This window comes from Galeopterus variegatus, unplaced genomic scaffold (assembly GCF_000696425.1).
Source record: "Galeopterus variegatus unplaced genomic scaffold, G_variegatus-3.0.2 Scaffold998, whole genome shotgun sequence".
In the NCBI taxonomy this organism is placed as follows: Eukaryota; Metazoa; Chordata; class Mammalia; order Dermoptera; family Cynocephalidae; genus Galeopterus; species Galeopterus variegatus.
In genome coordinates this window covers 253,164-273,156 of record NW_007727109.1, presented here as the reverse complement: position 1 = coordinate 273,156, position 19,993 = coordinate 253,164, and the positions used below count along the sequence as shown (strand labels likewise).

At 36.8% G+C, this 19,993-nt stretch overlaps 1 protein-coding gene across 4 annotated transcripts in view; it reads left to right on the top strand.

Moving 5' to 3' along the window:
* PRTFDC1 (phosphoribosyl transferase domain containing 1) overlaps window positions 1–19,993 on the top strand; it is a 92,492-nt gene that overhangs the window by 16,125 nt on the left and 56,374 nt on the right. The window lies entirely within an intron of this gene.

Here is a 19,993-nt window from a genome sequence, read left to right as displayed (position 1 = left end):
ATGGGGATTATTCTACAAAGATGTGGTTCCCTTAGTCTTCCCTTCTCTCTATGATATTACCGTTTGTGATGCTTTTTAACTCAATTTATAATAAATTATTAAAACTAACTTCCTACTGGATGAGGAACTCTTGGGGTCAAAAACTGTGAAAATATCTCATTCACAAAACTAGCTTGACACATTTTAATTCATTAATTGCTCTTTGAATTGGCTTACTATTGCTGCATGACAAAATCACCACAAACTTAGTGGCTTAAACCAACGTGCATTTCTTACCTTCTAGTTTCCTTAGGTCAGAAATCTGGGCATGGTGTAACTGGGCTCTCTGCTCAGAGTCTTACCAGGCTGGGGTTTTGATACCATCTGAGATTTGGGGTTCTTTTCCAAGATCACTGGTCGTTAGCAGAATTAATCCCATTTACTTGGTGACCGTAAGCTGGAGACCACTCCTGGCTCCTAGAGGCTCCCCTTAGGTTAGCCTCACGGACTCCTCCACAGGCAGTCCACAACACAATTAGGTGTCCCTTCCTCCATTCAGGAAGGGCCCAGCTGTTATTAGAAAGCTCAACTGATTGGCCGTATTCACCCAGGATACTCTACCTTTTGATGAACTCAAAGTCAACTGACTGGCCACCTAACTTTGGGAGTGAATTCCCATCACATTTGCAAGTCTCACCCACACTCAGGGAACATACACCAGGGAAGGACAGTCTTGAAAGCCATAATGCATTTGAGATTCATTAATATTGTGTATATCTTAGAATTCTGCCTACTGTACCCTATGCGACTATCTTTCAGTTGCCTTAGTTCTAGAGAGCTGACAAATTCATTTTTATTCCTTAAGATAGCCTGTATTTTCCTGTTGACCTCGCAGGCCAGGGTGAAGCTGTTTTTTACAGTCACCTTAACTCTAACTTGTTGGTTTCATCCTCTCTTGCAAACATTTTCTCTCTTTGGGCTTCCTTCATCCTGGTTTCAGCAGCGGGGCTTCCTTCTTACAAGATTTTTCTCACTCATTTGTCCTTGTTCCTTATTATATCTGTCCCTGGTTAACAGCTTTCAAAAAACCTTTACAAATCTATTAAAAATTGAAGTCAGGTTTATTGAGGTATAATTTACATGCAGTAACATTTATATCTTTTAGTTTACAGTTCTTTGAGTTTCAAGAAATTCATATAATCATGTAAATCACTACAATCAAGATACAGAACAGTTCCTTACCACAAAATATGCTCTTGTGTCTTTTGGAGTCAACCTCTTTCGAAACCCTTTATATCTTTTAGTTTACAGTTCTTTGAGTTTCAAGAAATTCATATAATCATGTAAATCACCACAATCAAGATACAGAACAGTTCCTTACCACAAAATATGCCCTTGTGTCTTTTGGAGTCAACCTCTTTCGAAACCCCCAGGCCCTGTGACCACTGATATGTTTTGCATCCCTAGTGTTTTCTCTTTCCAGAATGTCATATAAATGTAATCATACCAGGTAGCCTTAGTAAATCTGTAAATCTTGATTAACATAATGCATTTGAGATTCATCCATATTGTGTGTATCAGTAGTCCATTTCTTTTTATTGTCAAGTAGGATTCTGTTATATGGATATAGCACAGTTTTTTAATCCATTCATCAGCTGAGGGATATTTGGGTTGTTTTACTTTTGGGTGATTATGAATAAAGCTGTATAAAAATTCACATACAGGGTTTTTATACGTATTTATGTCTTCACTTCCATTAAGTGAGTATCTAGGGGCAAGATTGGTAGGTTGTACGATGAGGGTGTATAAGAAATTACCGTACTGTTCTCCAAAGTGATTGAATAATTTGCATTCCCAACTGTGATACGTGAGAGTCCCAGTTGTTCCACATTTTCGACAGCACTTGGCATTATCTATTTTTCTTTATTTTACCTATTCAAATAGGTGATAGTATCTCATTGTGGTTTAAATTGTCATTTGTCAAATCAGTAGAGAGGTTGAACATATGTTCATTGGCTTATTTGCTATTTATATAGCTTTTTTGATGAAGTGTTTGTTCAAATATCTTGCCCATTTTTAAAATTGGGCTGTTTGTTTTCTTATTATTCAGTTTTGAGAGCTCTTTGTATAATTTGGCTATAAATTCTTTCTTAGATATGTGTTTTAAATATATTTTCCAGTCAGTGAACTGTTTTTTCATAACAGTGCTTTTTTTTTCAAAGAGCATAATTTTAAAATTTTTATAAAGTCTGACTTATTCATTCTTTTCTTTTGAGGATCATTTTTTTGGTGTATCTAAGAAATCTTTTTCTAACTCAAGGTCACAAAGATTTTCTCCTTTGTTTTCTTTAAAAAGTTTTACAGTTTTAGGTTTAAATTTAGGTCTATGATCCATGTTGTGTTAATTTTTTAAGATGGTATAAAGTATGGATTGAGGTTTCTTTTTCTTGGCATGTGAATGTTCAATTCTTTCAGGATTATTTGCTGAAAAGACGATTCTTTTCCATTGAATTTCCTTTGATTTTTCATTAAAAATCAATTATATATATGTATGTGGATCTATTTCTGGACACAGGTCTGTTCACCTAGTGTGTCAATACCATAGTGTTTTGATTACTGAAGCTTTAAAATAAGTCTGGAATCAGGTAGTATGCTTCCTCCAACTTTTTACTTCTGTTTCATAATGGTTTTAGCTATCCTTAGTCTTTGCCTTTCCATATAGATTTTAAAATCATGTTGTTCATTGCTAAAAAATAACCTGTTAGAATTTTTATTGGGATTGCTTTGAATCTATAGATCAAGTTGGGGAGAACTGACATCTTAACGCTATTTAGTCTTTCATTCCATGAACAGCATAAATCTTCCAATTTATTTAGATTTTGTTTAATTTCAGTCTTATCTTGTTTTCAAGAGTCAGATCTTAGGCATATTTGGTTTGATCTAAACTTAAATATTCAATGTTTTTTGGTAGCATTATATTCAGTAAATTTTTATTTGAATTTGAATTTCCAATTATTTATGGGTAGTACAGAAACACTTTTGATTTTATATATTGAATCCTGTGACATTTCAAAACTCATTAATTCTAGTAGCTTTTTTTGTTGATTCTTTTGGATTTTCTATGAAGACGAACATTTCTTCTGTGAATAAAGATTACTTCTTCCTTTCTAATTTGTATATATTTTATTTCTTTTTATTGCATTGGGACCTCCTGTTCAATACTAAATAGGAATGGTGAAAGGAAACATTCTTGTCTTATTCTCAATCAGTATGATGTTGACCATTGGCATTTTGAAGATGTTCTTTATGAGTTTACATCAGTTTAAGGAAGTTTCTTCTATTCTTAGTTTGCTATGAAGCTTTTTGTTTTGTTTTGTTTTTAATTATGAATTCATATTGTCAGATGCTTTTCTAGATCTGCTGATATGATGAATTATACTGACTGGTTTTTCTAATGCTGAACCATCTTTTCACTTGGTCATGACATACTATCTTTTTCATATATTGCTGGATTCAGTTTGCTTTTTTTTTTTTTTTTTTTTTTGAGGATTTTCATCTACATTCATTAAACCATAGTTTTCTCTTCTTGCAGTGCCTTTTTCTGGTTCTGTTATCAGGATTATGTTGGTCTCATAAAATGAATGGGGAACTATTTCTTCCTAGTCTTTTTTCCAAAAGAGTTTGTGTGGAATTTGTATTGGCCTGGAATTTTCTTTGTCAGAAGGTTTTAAACTAGGAATTCAATTTTTTTAATAGACACAGGAATATTCAGATTATTTTTCTTCTTGAGTGAACTTTAATAGTTTGTGTCTTTCAAGGCACTTGTCCATTTTATCTAAGTTTCACATTTCTGGACATAAAGATGTTTATAATATTCCCTCATCTTTTAATGTCTGTAAGGTCTGTAGTGATATCCTCTCTTTCATTCTTCATATTATTAAATTATATCTTCTGTTTTCTTCTTCTTCACCAGTGTGCCTAGAGGTTTGTCAGTTTATTGATTCTTTCAAAGAACTAGTTTATGGCTTCTTTGGTTTTCTCTATTATCTTTCTGTTTTCCAGTTCCATAGATTTATGATTTTATCTTTATTATTTCCTTCCATCTGTTTGCTCTGGGTTAGTTTGCTTTTATTTTCCTACTTTCATAAGATGGAAGTTTAGTTCATCGATTTGAGAACTTTCTTATTTTCTAATATAAACATGTAATGCTATAGATTTTCCTTTAAGTACTTCTTTAGCTATATCCCACAAATTTTGATATATTGATTTTATTTTCATTCAATTTAAACTAATTTCTCTTGGGACTTTTTCACTCACTGGTTATTTCATGTTGTTTAATTTTCAAATATTTGGGGTGTTTTCCAAAGATATTTCTATATTATTTCTATTTTAAATCTGTTTCAGAAACTATACTTTGTATGATTTCAGTTCTTTTAGATTTATTGAAGCTTCTTCTATAGCCCAGAATATAGTTGATCTCGCTGAAGCCAACAGCACTATAATCCATGTCAAATTAAATAATACTGCTGCCTTTTTCTATTTTCTCGTGCCTTTTTCATTTACTGTTTCTCTAAGCAACCTTTCTTTATTTTACCAAGGGGCACACATTCTAACACTAATGCACCCTGTTAACTCATGTTTATGCAATACTAGTTCAGAACAAACTTTTGCATTTCTAAAACTCCAGTGACATTGTGATTATTATTGCTGCCACTAGACAGATATTTTCAAATCAACATATTTTTCCTGGGGGTGGGGATGTGGAGGTTCCCACTCAAGGTTTCTCTGGAGGAAGAAGGCAATAGTCCTCATGAGATCTCCTACAAATTTTGATATGTTGTTATTATTTTCATTGAATTTAAACTCATTTCTCTTGCGATTTCCTCTTTTACTCACTGGTTATTTCGTGTTAATTTTCAAATATTTGGAGCATTTTCCAGAGATATTTCTGTATTATTTCTATTTTAAATCTGTTTCAAAAACTATACGTTGTATGATTTCAATCCGTCATCCAGTTTCACACATTGTGCTCCTCAGCTTTTGTCCCATACCCTAGTCCTGTAGGACCTGGGGATGATTGTGGTGTCTCTTCTTTTCCACTCTTACCAAATGTTCCTCCTCCTGTCTATCACCAAGGTGATGCAAATCATCTCCTGAGCAATGACCTCATGTAAAAGCCTGTCTGCTCACTCAGGGCAAGCCTTTCCCCTAATTAAATATTCTCAGAAATGGACAGAAAACCCATATTCATAGTCCGGGGTATGACGTGAACAGCTGTCCGCCCATGGCATGTGAGCTGTCCCCATCCAGTCATGAATTAATTGCTGCGTCAGGTTAGGCTTGCACTGACCATCCCTTTACAAACTTGAGCCCTTTCAACATTCCTGAGAGCAGAGGCCAATTAAAAAAAAAAAAAAAACTAAACTAATAAACACCACCAAATAAGGGGAAGAGGACTTGCTCACTTTCCTAAGGGTGTTTGGTGCTCCTGCATACTTCCGAGCCTATTCATAGGGTGCAGACATTTCAAAAACATCTCAACAAAAACAGTGGCCACTAAAGCACCCCATTTATTCCTTCAGAAGTTTCTGAGGGGAGGTCAAGACTCCGTGCACTGTTGTGGGTGCACTGCACAGTTTTACTCCTTCCTATCCTGTTGCCTGATGATTCTTTTAAAAGTTCTTTTTGAGGGAAAAAAAGATGAAAGTTCATTTTACTCCAAGGTGATGTTTCTCCTTGTCCTAGCCATCAGCATTAATGTCACTTCAGGAGCTCTTTTGCCAGAGAGGTCTCAGTTGCCTGATGCCCTTCACAGTTTACAAGGGACCTTCATAGTTTACAAGGGACCTTCCTGAGGGACAATGGCTTCAGACATCTCAGGGCTCTAGGCAATTTGACTTTTCTTTGTCTTTGTTGTTATATTAAACTTTCCATAAGTTATTAAGGGTGTGGCTAATATACTCCTGTTCTTTAATAAAATGAGGGGCACTGACAACCTGAATTTCTTAACATTTCAAGTTTTCCTTTCTGCCTCCCTCCCTTCCTTTTTTCCTTCTATCCTTCCTTTTTCTTCCTATTAATGTTCAATCAGCATTTGCTAGATGGATTAATTATCTCATTTAATCCTGACTACTCACCTGCCAGGTACCTCTCACCTCTTACTGATGAGGAAACAGAGGCTCAGAGAGGTTAATTAACTCATCTAATGTCACACAGCCAATAAATAGTAGAAATGGCATCAGAGACCAGAACCCATCTGTCTCTTAAGCCTATGCCCTTCCCAACACATCTTTTCCACAGATTTTTCTAAAGTTTTCCACAAAACTTTACTACTCTCTGAATTATTAATATCTTTACTAACATTTATAAAGGGGCTGGTTATATTTTCCACCTGAAGTATATGCAGGAGAAATATTAAGTGCATATATACAATTATTATTATTGTTATATGGTAATTTGCTTTTAAGAAATGGTTGCCTTACTTGAGAAAATCTGAAAGTTTCATGAGAGAGAATTTATTACATGTATGACATCCCATATGTACACAAGTGGTTGTACTTAGTAGCTTGCCTCATAATATGAACAAAATTTGTGGAGATATTCAGTTTTTATTTTATTTAACAAAGAGTCAAATACAGATTATATCTCATAAGAGTTTACTCACCCATGGGGCTTAAGTTTTCAGCTGTTTTATTCTGAAATTATACTACATCTCCTTTGAACTATACCACTACATTATACATTTTTAAAATATTTTCTTTTTCTCTAAGTAATACATGCATGTGGCTTAACATATCAGAGAGAATTTGATCGTGGTAATTTTATAGAATAGGCAATTTTAAAACCCTCCCACTGCAAACACCTAAACATTCTAAGTGAAAGAAATATAATTTTTTAAAAAGTCTTTAAAATGCTTATTGAAGCTCACAAGAACATAAGGGAGAGTGAAATGGAGAGTGTGAAAATCAGAGTGTAGGTGTGAACTGGGGCCTCTCAGAAGCAGGAGTGGAGCAGAAGAATATCAGTCTCAGTAGTCTGACATTAACATTCATGCAGAGTCTTGATAAAGCTTCGGACCTGTATAAGATGGGAAGTCGAATAAGGCCCTCATGTAAAGCCAGTGCCCTCAATGAGGTATGCCCTTGGTAAAAAGAAAAAAGAAAAAAAAAAAAAAGATATCAATCTACCCTTTACTAATGGGAAATCTAAGAAAGCTAGCTTGTCTTTCTCAACCTGGGCAGGGGTGAGAAAGTAAAATATCCCCTGGAAATTTTTAAACACAAGTCTGGATTGGATGTGGATTTGAGATTTTAATTTACTTTGCCAGCATGGTCTGGGAAACCCCAGCCTGAGAATCTAAAATTGAAATTGGTCTCAGGCCATGATACCCCCAGGGTGTCTAATAGAAGCAGGTTCAAAATCTCTCTAGAAGATAGTACCACAACCTAGGTAGGATTCCTACAGATAAAGCCTCACTTAATTTGAGCCTACAAACCAAAATTACAAATGATGCATTGAAACAATCTTCCATATGCAAGATCATTTGTCAAAAAGTAATAGCAGATACAGGTAAATGAAAAATTGGAAGTAAATATAAAATAATTATGCTTAATATCCTCACTTAATTTGAGCCTACAAACCAAAATTACAAATGATGCATTGAAACAATCTTCCATAGGCAAGATCATTTGTCAAAAAGTAATAGCAGATACAGGTAAATGAAAAATTGGAAGTAAATATAAAATAATTATGCTTAATATGACTAAAGACATAAATGAGGGAATTTTAGAGAAAAGTTAACACAACATGAAAACATAGTGAATACTTTTAGAAGTGAAATAATAGATTGTCTAGCAGTGACAATGGTAGTAATTGAATGGATAAGATTGTAACTCAATGGACAGGATAAACAGCAGACTGAATGTCATTATGGGTATGAATTTTAAATTGGAAAGTAGATCTGAAAAAATTACCCATAAGGTAGCATGAATGGAGATGAAATATAAGGAAGAGAAGATAGGAGACATGAAAGATAGAATGGAAGCACCCAAAATATATCACATAGGAATTCCATAAGGAAAGATTAGGGAGAATGGGGGAAAGGCAATTTTTGAAAAGATAATGCTTAATCATATTCTAGAGTTGATGAAAGAAATGAATTTTCAGATTCAGGAAGCACAGTGAGACCACACCTAGGCACATTATAGTGAAACTGAAAAACGAAACACCAGAGTCAAAGAGAAGATCCTTCAAGCAACTGGGGAGAAAAGAAAAGTTGCTTATAAAGGAATTACCCCTGTCCCATTATGAACAGACTTCTCAGAGGCAACAACAGAAATCAAAGCCATGGAGCATTATTGTCAACATACTGAAAGACTATAATTGTTAACCTAGATTTTCATTTCCAGCTAATCTTCAACTCAAGTGTGAGTACCAGATGTAGACATCAGTAATCGCATTCTAAAAAGTTTCCCTATAACCAACCCTGACTGAAAGCATCTCCTAAAGGTTGTATTTTAGTAAGAAGGAAACTAAATCCAAAAGAATGGATGTGATACAAAGAAATTGATAAGTATACAGGTAAATTTTAAAAGTTTTGATAACACTAAGGTCAAAACACTAAGCCACAAAAAAAAAAGAAAGAAAGAAAAGAAAAAGAATAAAATGTTTTGATTGTTTAAAATAATAATTAATGAAATAAGAAGATTGATTATGACAAATTTTGATGGTAAAACAAAGGTGGAATTAAAATACCAGTCCGCACTCAGATGCAAATGGAAGAAGATGATCAGAGTAAAAGCATTATAATGTCCTCTGTATTATTTAGGAGAAGCATAGAGATGTTGATGACTTGCACACTTTAAGTTAGGTATGTTTGTTAAAAATTTAAGGCTAACCACTGAAAGAACAGGTATGACTTCCCAACCAGTAGAGAGGGGATGAAAAGGAATAAAGAAAACTTAAAGCTCGATTGATTCAATAGTAGACAGGAAATGAGAACCAATTAGATACCCTTATTATACCCATTTTACAGATGAAGTATGAGACCTGAGATGTTAAATAAAATGCCCAAGGTCAAACAGCTTGCAAGTGGCAGATCTAGTATTCAAACCCAAGTTCAGACACAGAGCCCAAGATTGTGGCCACTGAAACATACTGTCTCCATTGAGATGCTTTAGGCCAAAAGGAGGGAAATTTCTCCAAACGAATCAGCATCATTTTTTTCTGGAGCTTTATTATGATGTTTACCTAACCAGGTTAAGCCAGCTCCTATAATTGCTGGAAAAATGGCAATATTTGTAAATAGACAATTAAAATGCTTCTTTTTTTCCCCTGACATGTTCTACATGTTGTATTAATAAATTATTATGAAGAAGCACCTTCTAAGAAAATGAGCAATAAATATTGACACTGAACAATAAATATTGACAGTTCTTTCTGTAAATTTTAGGAAACTATGATTTTCTTTTCATCTTTCTCCCCTGCACCATGGAGGTATTCCAAAAGATATGAACATTCCTTACACTTGCCTGCTGTCTGGACTCACTTAAAGCTTCTGCTCTTGGGAAGTCAAATTCAGCAGAATTGCTCCCTATCAACTCCTGAGCATGTAGAGGCTTAAATCAGAGAGAAACAGGCATAATTCAGCTGCCCCTTGAGTTCCCCAATTTAGTGAGTTTTAAGAAAGCTCTACCAGCATAGGGCTGGGAGGCCTTTTGTAATATCAATTCTAAGGGGCTTAGAACGGAGAAACAGGAGGATTTGAGAGAATTTGGAGGGGAGTCTTGTTAGGTGCCAGCAAGTGACTTTTCAGCCAGCTTTTTTGTATGTGTATGTATTATTTGCCAAGCTTTTTCCCTTTATTCCCTCTTAAATGTTGCCCTGATTTAAAGGCTCATTCATTTACACTTTTTTTTTTTGGTGGCTAGCCAGTCGGGGATCCGAACCCTTGACCTTGGTGTTATAGCACTGGGCTAACCGGCCAGCCCTGTGGTTTATTAATTTATATACAATCCGATTTAAGGATAAAGTGTGATTCACGGTACAACAGTCTGATTTCTTTGTTTTCCGCTAATTTGGTTAGCTAACCTGTGAGCAAAGTAGAATCTTCTTCAAACTTCAAGGCTTTAAAAATTGAGGAGGAATTTTATTTTAAGCAGGCCCTCAGTTGCCCTAGATCCCCAACCCCCTGTTGTTTGAATGCACACTGCTTTGTATTGATTAATAATTCCTGTGTGTTGGCAAAAGCAAGAGAAAGGTTTTGGAGCTAAAATACAACTCAAAGTGAGCTACATTAGGACTGAGAGATTTGACACACAGGCAGGGTATGTGGGCCCTGGGGAAGCTGGCATCAGTATTAAAGAGGCTCATTAAAGCTAAGAATTGGCCACAAACCTATTCCCATGAGGGAAGAGAAATGCTAAAATATAGTGTTTTCTTCTCTCTCATTCCCAGAGTTCAGAACAAAGGGTTTAAGTTAGTTTTGATCATCCAAGCTAGAGAGGAATGGGAACAGGATGGATAAACCAGATCCAGTGCCCTTAGATTTAGTGAGTACACCAGGCCTTTTGTTGAATTATTTCCATGTAGTAATGGTGCCTTGGGTTGAATGTCTGCTTTTCTTTTTTTAGATAGGAAATCCATCTTTTGCAGAGTCTCTCCTTGGGCATGGGGTGAGGAAAAAAGACTCCAAGTATTTGAAGATAGAAAGAGTTCCCCAGTTCTTTGCAGGTGCTGGATGGGTGCAAAGCAGGTTTATAGACACACACACACACACACACACACACACGAGTACTTCAAAAAGTTTGTGAAAAAAATAGAAAGATAATATAAATCTTTCCATGCACTTTTTGAAGTACCCTTGTGTGTGTGTGTGTGTGTATCTGTAAATCATTTTTTTCTTAAGTAAGAACAGAGGGGAAGAATAAAGAAACAGGAAAGTAGAAGAAAATAAAAGACTAGAAAAGGGAAGATGAGAGATGTGAAATTCCAAACTTATATTTTATTAAATCTAAGATATCATAGATTATAAAATACAATGTTGCTTTATGTACCACTAAGGAAGAAAAAAATGCTATAAATTAAGCCATGACATGGATTTTAAGGTGCATCCTGATTTTGGAGATCTCGAAATGTGAAAAAAAAATGTAGGACTTGGAACTGATGAAAATTGTTAGTTCCCCCCTTTTTAGCAGTATAATTTTCAAGTGTTTGAATGGCTGAAATATAACAGAAAACATTGTCTTTACCCATTAATCATTCTTAAATCCTGTAACATCACTCTAATATTCTTTAGCAAGTGGTGGGGTATTCCTTTGAGCCTGCATATTTTTTCCACCTTAATATTTAAAATATTTTTTAACATCCTTAAGACATTTTTGCAGACTTCAAAGAGAGAGTTATTTACTAAAGGATAGATAAGGGATAGGCCTGGGTGGTTTGAATCAATCCACGTAAGCCCTTAAAATTAATCAAAATTATTTATGAAAACCAGAACATAATTTCTATGTGACCTCTGGATAGAGACGCTGAAACATCTGTCATGTTCATATGTTTACTGAAACCAAGAGTGTTGACATACCTATTTTCTCTTTGACTTTCGGTTCTTAAAATATATTTACTACTGGCTTTCAGCATGCATGGATAAAGAAACTTGGCTTGAAGCAAATATCTAGTTTGATCTAAAAAGATATCATCTAGCATCGACTGCTCTTGGCAAGTTTACTTTGTCCTATTTATGATTCTAGAAAGAATTTTTTTATTTAAAAAAATGAAAGATTTTTTAAAAAGTGAAACCAAAGCTATTTGTGTGATAAGGTTAATATCAACATCTTTAATTATCACTCCTTACAATCTTTTTATTTTATGAATATCCATGCATTTTATTAATGTACATTCTTTATATTCACATTTAGTTTTCTATAGAGATGCTTTTTAGGGTTTGTCTTTCCCTATGAAAAACAAACACTGAGAGGGCAAATAATAGAGTAATGAAGAAATAATTATTAAATAAGAAAGGCAACCATGTTTTGTGAGATCACTCCAGGGACAGAGCTGTGCTTAACTCAGTAACTGCAACAGGCTGGGAATGAACAAGACCCTGCCTTGGAATGGGGAGTTTTGGGGAATGGACTCACTCGGCTGCAGATGGAAGTTGAAGTTCAGTGTAGTAGGTGTAATAGGTTTGAAAGAAGGATGAAAGAGCTCAGGCTTAGAGCTCCAAGCACTGGGTAGGCAGTATATCAGCCGGCTTGTATAAGTTGCTACCACTACTCATAAAACCTAATATTCACTGAGTGCTTATTATGGATAACTATTATTCTAAGTTCCTTATATATTCTAACTCATTAAAACCCTCAGAAAACATCAAGGCCGGACAGGTTAGTTGGATTCCCAAGGACACACGGCTAGGAAGTGGAGGTCTGTCTGGCTCCCAAACCAGGGCTTTTAATTACAACACCACAGCTGCCTCTTGGAGATGTGGGAGAGGAAAAGATCTCTAATTCCTAGGAGGTGGGCTGGCAAAAGAAGGAAGCTCCCTTCAAGTCAAGTGACTTAACTGTTAGAAGAGAAAGCTGCAGAGCCTGGAGACGAAGCAGGGCCTGGCTCACAAGAAAGCGAATGTGCTGTGAGTATTGATTGCATCAGATGCCTGAGGGTTACAATTACATTTCGTGTATCTACATTTCCCCCATCTGTCATTCAAAAGTGTGTACGTCCCACGGAGCTTAAGAATGCTATTTGTACCCCGTAAGTATGCTGTTAATCAGTTTCACTTATTTGCACCATCAGAACCTTTCAAAAGTATATAATAATGTGGTATTATTAATTATGACCAAATAATTTATAATTTTCTGTACAGAAATAACTGCAGGCAGCAAAATAATTGCCCTTATTTTATAAATTAGACTATTTTTATCAACATTTTGTAACTGATGTAGAATGTAAAACTTAGCATCAAGACCTTAAAAGTCTTTCTGAAATTACATATTCCATATGTATTTGATAAAAACACTTGGACTTTATATGCTAGGAGAGTTACCAGGAAATAATTTGGATTTGGAAGGGGAAAAAAAACAAAAACAAAACAAGTTGGGTATATAATAGAATGGCTTGGGGAAAATATTTATGGGAAAATCTCCTTAAAAATTGTTTACGCTGGTCATTGTGCTATGATATAATTGTAGCATTTTTATTCTCATTTTAGACTATATTATGTAGTCCTTTATGGCATGAGTTTGCCACTATTAAACACAATATTATTATTAACAACTTAGGTAATTTTAACATATATTAAAATGTGTTTATATATTAAAATGCTTGGGATCCATAGCTTTTAAGGACAAGAATTATTTAATTTCCTTTTTATTAATTTGGTATTCATTTGGATGATAGTTGGAAAATATTTTTTGTTGTTTGCCTAGCATTTTTTCAGAGAGCAGAAATGGAATTCAAGCAGACATTGACAAATTAGAGAATAATGCTGTAAAAACAGGATGACTCTCAGTGAGGACAGGGCACGACAATACGTCAAGGACCCCGCAGCTCACGCCACAGATAGAGATGACTAGGCCGGAATGACTCAGGAAAAGGCTGGGCAGTCACGGGAGAGCAGCAGTCGGAGATGAGTCGGCAATTTCTTGGCTAAAAATGCTCATCTAATACAGTGGTGGGAAGCAGTGGTGGGCATTTGACGTGGAGAAGCCCGGAATTCCTCCTTCCTCTCTGTAGCTCTCATGAGTCTCTGCGGGACCCAGGGTGGGCTCTGGTGCCCTGCAGAGCTCTGCGTGTTGTTTTGGTGTGCAGAGCCTCTTCCAATGAGGAAAGGCCGCTGGAAGGCAGACCCAGAAGTGCCCCAACTAGGATTCTGGAAAACGTGCATTTCCAAAGTTCATCTTGGCCTGAGCTTAAGAGATCTAAGAAATGAAAATGTATAATTTTCACCCTCCTCCTTCTTATTTAAGATAATTTCTTAAGATGAAAATAGATTTTTAAACATATCCCTTACTGAGCCCCTGATTTCTGAGCCTAGATCGCTCAGGAAGAGTTAATTATTCCTTTATTTTATTTCTTTCAATCATTTGTCACTATTGTTGTGTTGTTGGCACGGAAATACTTAACTGTGAAAAAAAACATATCCTAGTTTTATTCCTATACTTAAACAAAATCCACTCACTTTTAGTGCAGATTAATTTGGACCTGCCAAAAAAAATTAACGATAATAGTAATAATAACATTTTGGATGTTTTTAGGTAGTATTCTAGCAATTGTTAGTAATTTTAGAAGATTAGTGAATTTATTTTATTTTGAAAACCATTCTGTAATTCAATGTTTGTTTCTTTTATTGGATAAATTTAAACATATATTAAATAGATGAATTAATGTAGACATTGCCAGGGGTACTCATTTTTCTCTGTCAGCAGTGTTCTTAGACCACTCTCTGCTTGCAGAACCCATCTACTAGAATAAATTATCTCTAATATTTCTTAAATTAAGATCTTTCTGGTATAATAGTACTAGGTATAGGTTTTTTAAAAGTTGAGTTAGATTTATTCAAAATAATAATAATAATACTGATTAATTGATTACTATGTGAAAGTACTATTTTAAGTGCTTTACAAATATTAATTCAGTGGTGCCCATCATAACCCAGTGAGTTAGGTAACTGTTATTGTCCCCATTTTACACGTGAGGAAAGTGAGCCACAGAGAGTTTGAGAAACTGTCCCAAGATCACCAAGTTGGTTGAATGGAGCTGAGATGCTAAACTAGGCAGCGTGACTCAAAGCGGGAAGGCCACGGTCTCCACACAGCCTCCTAGAAGAAAGGCCCCGTTACCATGGCTCTCTTTGGCAAAGAACTCATCTTTCTGGGCTTTTGTTTGTTCTTTTGTAAAACAATGAGGTCAGATTTCAAGATCTGTAAGGTCCCTGACAGAGTTGAATTTATATTATCTTTAAAGTTCTGGAATATCTATATAAAAATGACAGATTGACCACACATATTTGATTTGCATTCTCCACTAAAATGACATTAATACATAATATAATATTTTATATATCTGTGTGTCTCATATATATATATGTGTGTGTGTGTGTATATATATATATATACACACACACACATATATATATATGTACTAAGACACACATACATAGATATATATGACCTCAAATGACAAACTGAACAAGAGAGGAGACAACAGGGCTAGTGATAATGGCCCTGTTATTATCAGGCCATTAGTGGCATGGAGGCAAGTTGGACCCAAGCGCCTACAGAGGATGACACCAAAGAAGAGCAGTTTAAGCAGGGCCCTGAGAGACAGTGCTCTGGAGATGTCAGGTGCAGCAGATAGTGGGCGGGCAAGTTGGACCCAAGCGCCTACAGAGGATGACACCAAAGAAGAGCAGTTTAAGCAGGGCCTTGAGAGACAGTGCTCTGGAGATGTCAGGTGCAGCAGATAGCGGGCAATGTCATTGTACACACCATTTAGACTCCCTGGTCCCCCAGCCCACTTCAATCGTTAGAAGTCAGGTATTGACTCTCTCCTCCCCTCCCACCCAGCTTCATCCCCTTTTTCCATTCTTGCAAGAAACTGCAGATTAATTTTTCAGAAAAAATGAACCAAAGAGGCACCAAAAGTGTGGACACTAAGTAAAGCAGAGGCTGGGGAGACTCAGCTAAAATCTCCATATGACCTTCTGGGAGCATCAGTACCCTTACTTAGCAGCCAGGCACTGAATTACCACCCAAGCCCCCATCGGTGAGGCACTGAGGACAGACGGTGAATGTTCTCTAAAGAAACTGAATGGTCCTAAAGAAAAGACCTCTACATATTGCATTTGGGAATCCCCCACGGAAAAGCACATCTCTCCCTATGGGAACCCTCCAGTAAATCCATCTGTCATCAATCTCTGCCCCGTGACGGACACATAACTCTTTCCTATCAGTTCTTTTGGTGCCTCACTTTTAAATACAAAAAGACAAACATGGAGAATAGTCTCTAACATGAAAGACCACACAAAACAAAACAAAAATAAAAAACCATAGAAAGGGAACCCCAAGAAAATAGAGATAAGTTAGGAAACAAAAGAAAAACTTCAAAATACTATGTTTAATATTCCCATGGAGACAAAATAAGATATTGTTTTCTCTACAGCAAGAGCAAGATTCTGTAACAGAATAAGAGGAGAAGAAAAATTTCTTGGAAGTTCAAAATATGTGCACGGCAGCAGAGGCTCTCGCTTTCCTATTCAGCACACATCCCTACCCCTCTCCACCTCCCACCGCAGAGGCTTCTATGCCAGTAACTTGCTTTCCCAGCCTCCCTTGCACTTAAGAATGGGCATTCGGAGCTGGCTGATTAGCTCAGGTGCTTAGAGTGCTGCCTTGTAACGCCAAGGTCACGGGTTCAGATCTCTGTACCGGCCAGCTGCCAAAATAAGTAAATTAATTAATTAATAAAAAGAATGGGCATTTGATGCAGTGAAGGGAAGCCTGCTGAGAGTCTTCCCACCGGGAATGGTTTTTGTCTCTCTAAAGGAAAAATAGATGTTGGGAGGAAGATGTTATTCTATCTTTAAGTGACCCCTGGAAGTGTGACAATCTTCCTGGGACCACACGAAGACAATAAGGACTTAGCTAATTATTGAGAATGGCAGAGAGGAAAAAGGGATAGAGCCTGGGTCCTTGATGGTAGGGAAATGGGAAGACATGGATATATGGCGGTTCGGCTGAAAGGGAAGGTCTAAAGTTTAGGTGGAAGAGACAGCCTTGTCAGGAAAGAGGAGATGGTACTATTGGGGCTTCAAATAAGCACACAGTTGTATAGCCCATTCACTTGACAAATAGTCACACTATGTGTCAGGCCCTGTCCTAGGTGCCAGGGATACAGGCATGAACAAACCATTCTGGAGCTAACATTCTAAGTAAAATGGACTGAAAATTGAAAATGAAACAAGATGAGAAAATATGAAATGTGTCAAATAGTGAAAAATACTATGGAGAAAAATAAAGCTGGGTCAGAGAGATAGGGTAGGCTTGAGGGGGTTGGGGGAGTGGTCAGAGGGGGTGGTCAGGGAAGGTGGTCTCTAAGTAGGGGCCATTTGAAGCAGAGACTTGCAGGAAACAAGGGAGCAAAGCATGTGGATAGGGAAGGAGGAAGCAGCAAGTGCAGTGGCCCTGGGTGAGAATGCGGTTGGCACATTTGAAGAAAAGCAAAGGAGGCCAGAGAAGAGTTAGGTGGGAGAAATGAATAGGAGACGACTCAGAGAAATAATGAGCGTGACATACCATAGAGCCTGGCAGACCATTGTATGGACTTTGCCCGTTGCTTTAAGTGGGAAGACTTTATTGGGTTTGAGCAGAGTGGCATGATCTGACTTACGTTTTAAAGAACAAGTCTGTTGTGCTGAGAACGAAATGAAGTGGGTAAAGGTCAAAGCAGGGGGACATTTGGAAAGCTATGGCAGTAATTGCAGCAAGAGATGGTGATGGCTTGAACCAGGATGGTTACAGAGGAGCTGGTGAGAATGTTTGGTTCTGTGTCTATCTAAGAGATAAAGACAAAGCCATCACCCAGATTAGCTGATGGACTTGACATTGGTGGATGCTGTCATGACTCCACGGCTTTTGGCCTGAGTAAGAGTATGAACTGAGTTGTGATTTACTAAAGTGGGGAAGACTGTGAAAAGAGGAGGGTTAGAAGATGAAACCAGGAGTCTGGTTTTATACTATTTTTCCTCCAGACATCCAAGATGAGTGGGTAGTTGGATACACCCATCTGGAGCTCAGGGGAGAGGCTGAGAATGAAGATATTAGTTTAAAAGTGGTCAGAGTGTAGAAGAGATTTAAAGCCATGATAAAGAACAGGTCACCTGTGGAGTGTGGTAGACAGAGAAGAGACCTATGGACTGAGACCTGGGAGGACCAGAGGAAAGTAGTAAGGAACCAAGGAGGAGCAGCCAGGGAATCATGTCCTAGAAGCCAAGTGAAGGAGATGCTGACCCTCCATCAAATACAGCTGGTAGGTCCAGAGAGAAAACTGAAAACTGACCTCTAGATATAGCAAAATAGAACCTATTGGTGTCTTTAGGAACAAACAGGGAAGGACAGGTTGAGCTGGTGATGTGTCAGCTGTAGCAGCTTGTCTAGACAACCGGTCATAGGAAGTGGAATGGAACATGGACAATGACTTCTTGCCTAGGAGTGTGTGCTGTTCTACCATCGCCTGTAGGGATATGGAAGCCAAATGTGGGAAATGTTTATTAAAGGGGAAATAAGAAGCTCTGGTTTTACCATTTAAATTGAACAGTCATGCTCTTTGAAGCTGTTATTTATTTGGAAGCCTGTTAAAGGAAGCTAGATGACCCATTTTCCTGTCCAAATGTCATAAATCTTTAAGAAGGCAAGCATAATATAAAGGAGTATGGAAGCCATAAGTGCAGACTTTAGAACAAAGATACATCTGGGGCAAATTCCAATATCACGTAGTAATTTTTGGTACCAAGTTACTAAAGCTTTCTGAATCTTAGTGTTCTCATTGGTTAAATAAGGCTAACTATGATAGATCTCAGGAGAGGATTTTTTATGAGTAATAAATTGGATAACATATGGTTGGCCCCTAGTACCGTATCATCTAAACAGGTGATCAATAAATAACAACTGCTATTATTATTATTATATCTTAGGCCTGAGGTAGAGGCTACTTGCTTTGATGTGACAAAGGTGAAACCTTTGTAGAAGGGATTGACTAGAACTGTAGTTTTAATAAAATTCTTTGATAGGTATTTATTATGGCCTAGACCTTATAAGATCATCAGGTCTCAAGGCCATATTTTCTTGATCTATTCCAAGATAAATTTCACTGACTTCTCTTAAACTCTGCTCTTTAAACCAGATCATTTAGCACATGGAAGGTTAAGATAATAGCACACCCCTGGGATGCTGAAGGCAAAAAAGAACACCTTGCTGCCCAAGAATGTTCCAGGCCAAGAAGTACATCTTTGTGAGACATTAAATGGCCTTAGGCTCACATTCCTTCATTCTGTGTTTTTCTTCTCACCTTATGTACTTTTACTTCAGAGTACTGTGTACACATGGGTGTCGGTTTTATTCTCACTGGTTCACAAAACAGAAAGCAGATTGCAAATGCCTAAGAAATCATTTTTGAGATTACATTATGACTTTCTTTTTATTTTCATAGTAACTCAGACCAAATTGGAATACTTGTAGTAGAAATAGTCGCATTCCTCACTCTTGAATCAAATAGTTAGAAATTTAACAAGTGAGTTCTATGTCCTAAAATAATGTTTACTTGTGGCTATTATTAACTTCATTTCTTAATTTAAGCATACGATTTTGAGTCCTGGTTGGTTCTATGATTTATTTTTTTCTATGTGACTTGACTGTGAAACTTTACAGCATTAAAACACCTTAGCCAAGAGATTCATAGGGAAGTGTTAATTTTGGATTTCAGTTTTTATATTACAGTTCATGGTCATTCGATTTATCAACATAAAAAAAATTCAAACAAAATAGATATTTCCCAGAAATCAAGTAATTTCCCCAGAAGGAAAATAAAATTTCATTAATCCCTCAATTTAAAAATCTCCTAACCCTGTTTAAAAATAACCAAACAAAATAGATATTTCCCAGAAATCAAGTAATTTCCCCAGAAGGAAAATAAAATTTCATTAGTCCCTCAATTTAAAAATCTCCTAACCCTGTTTAAAAATAACCGTGGAAATCCTACTTCTTCACATGGGATCAAAGTTCTGTTTGTGCATCTTGAATCCACAGCTCCTTTGTGTGTCTCCTGACCTTCACTTATATGAATCCTAGTCCCTATGTTAGCAGTAAATAGATTCGAAAACTTGCTTCAAAAGCAGTCCCCCTGGGCCGGCCCGGTGGCGCACTGCTACAGTGCGCTGCTTGGGAAGTGCAGCGGCGCTCCCGCCGAGGGTTCGGATCCCACATACAGACCGGTTCCCGCTCACTGGCTGAGCGAGGCGCGG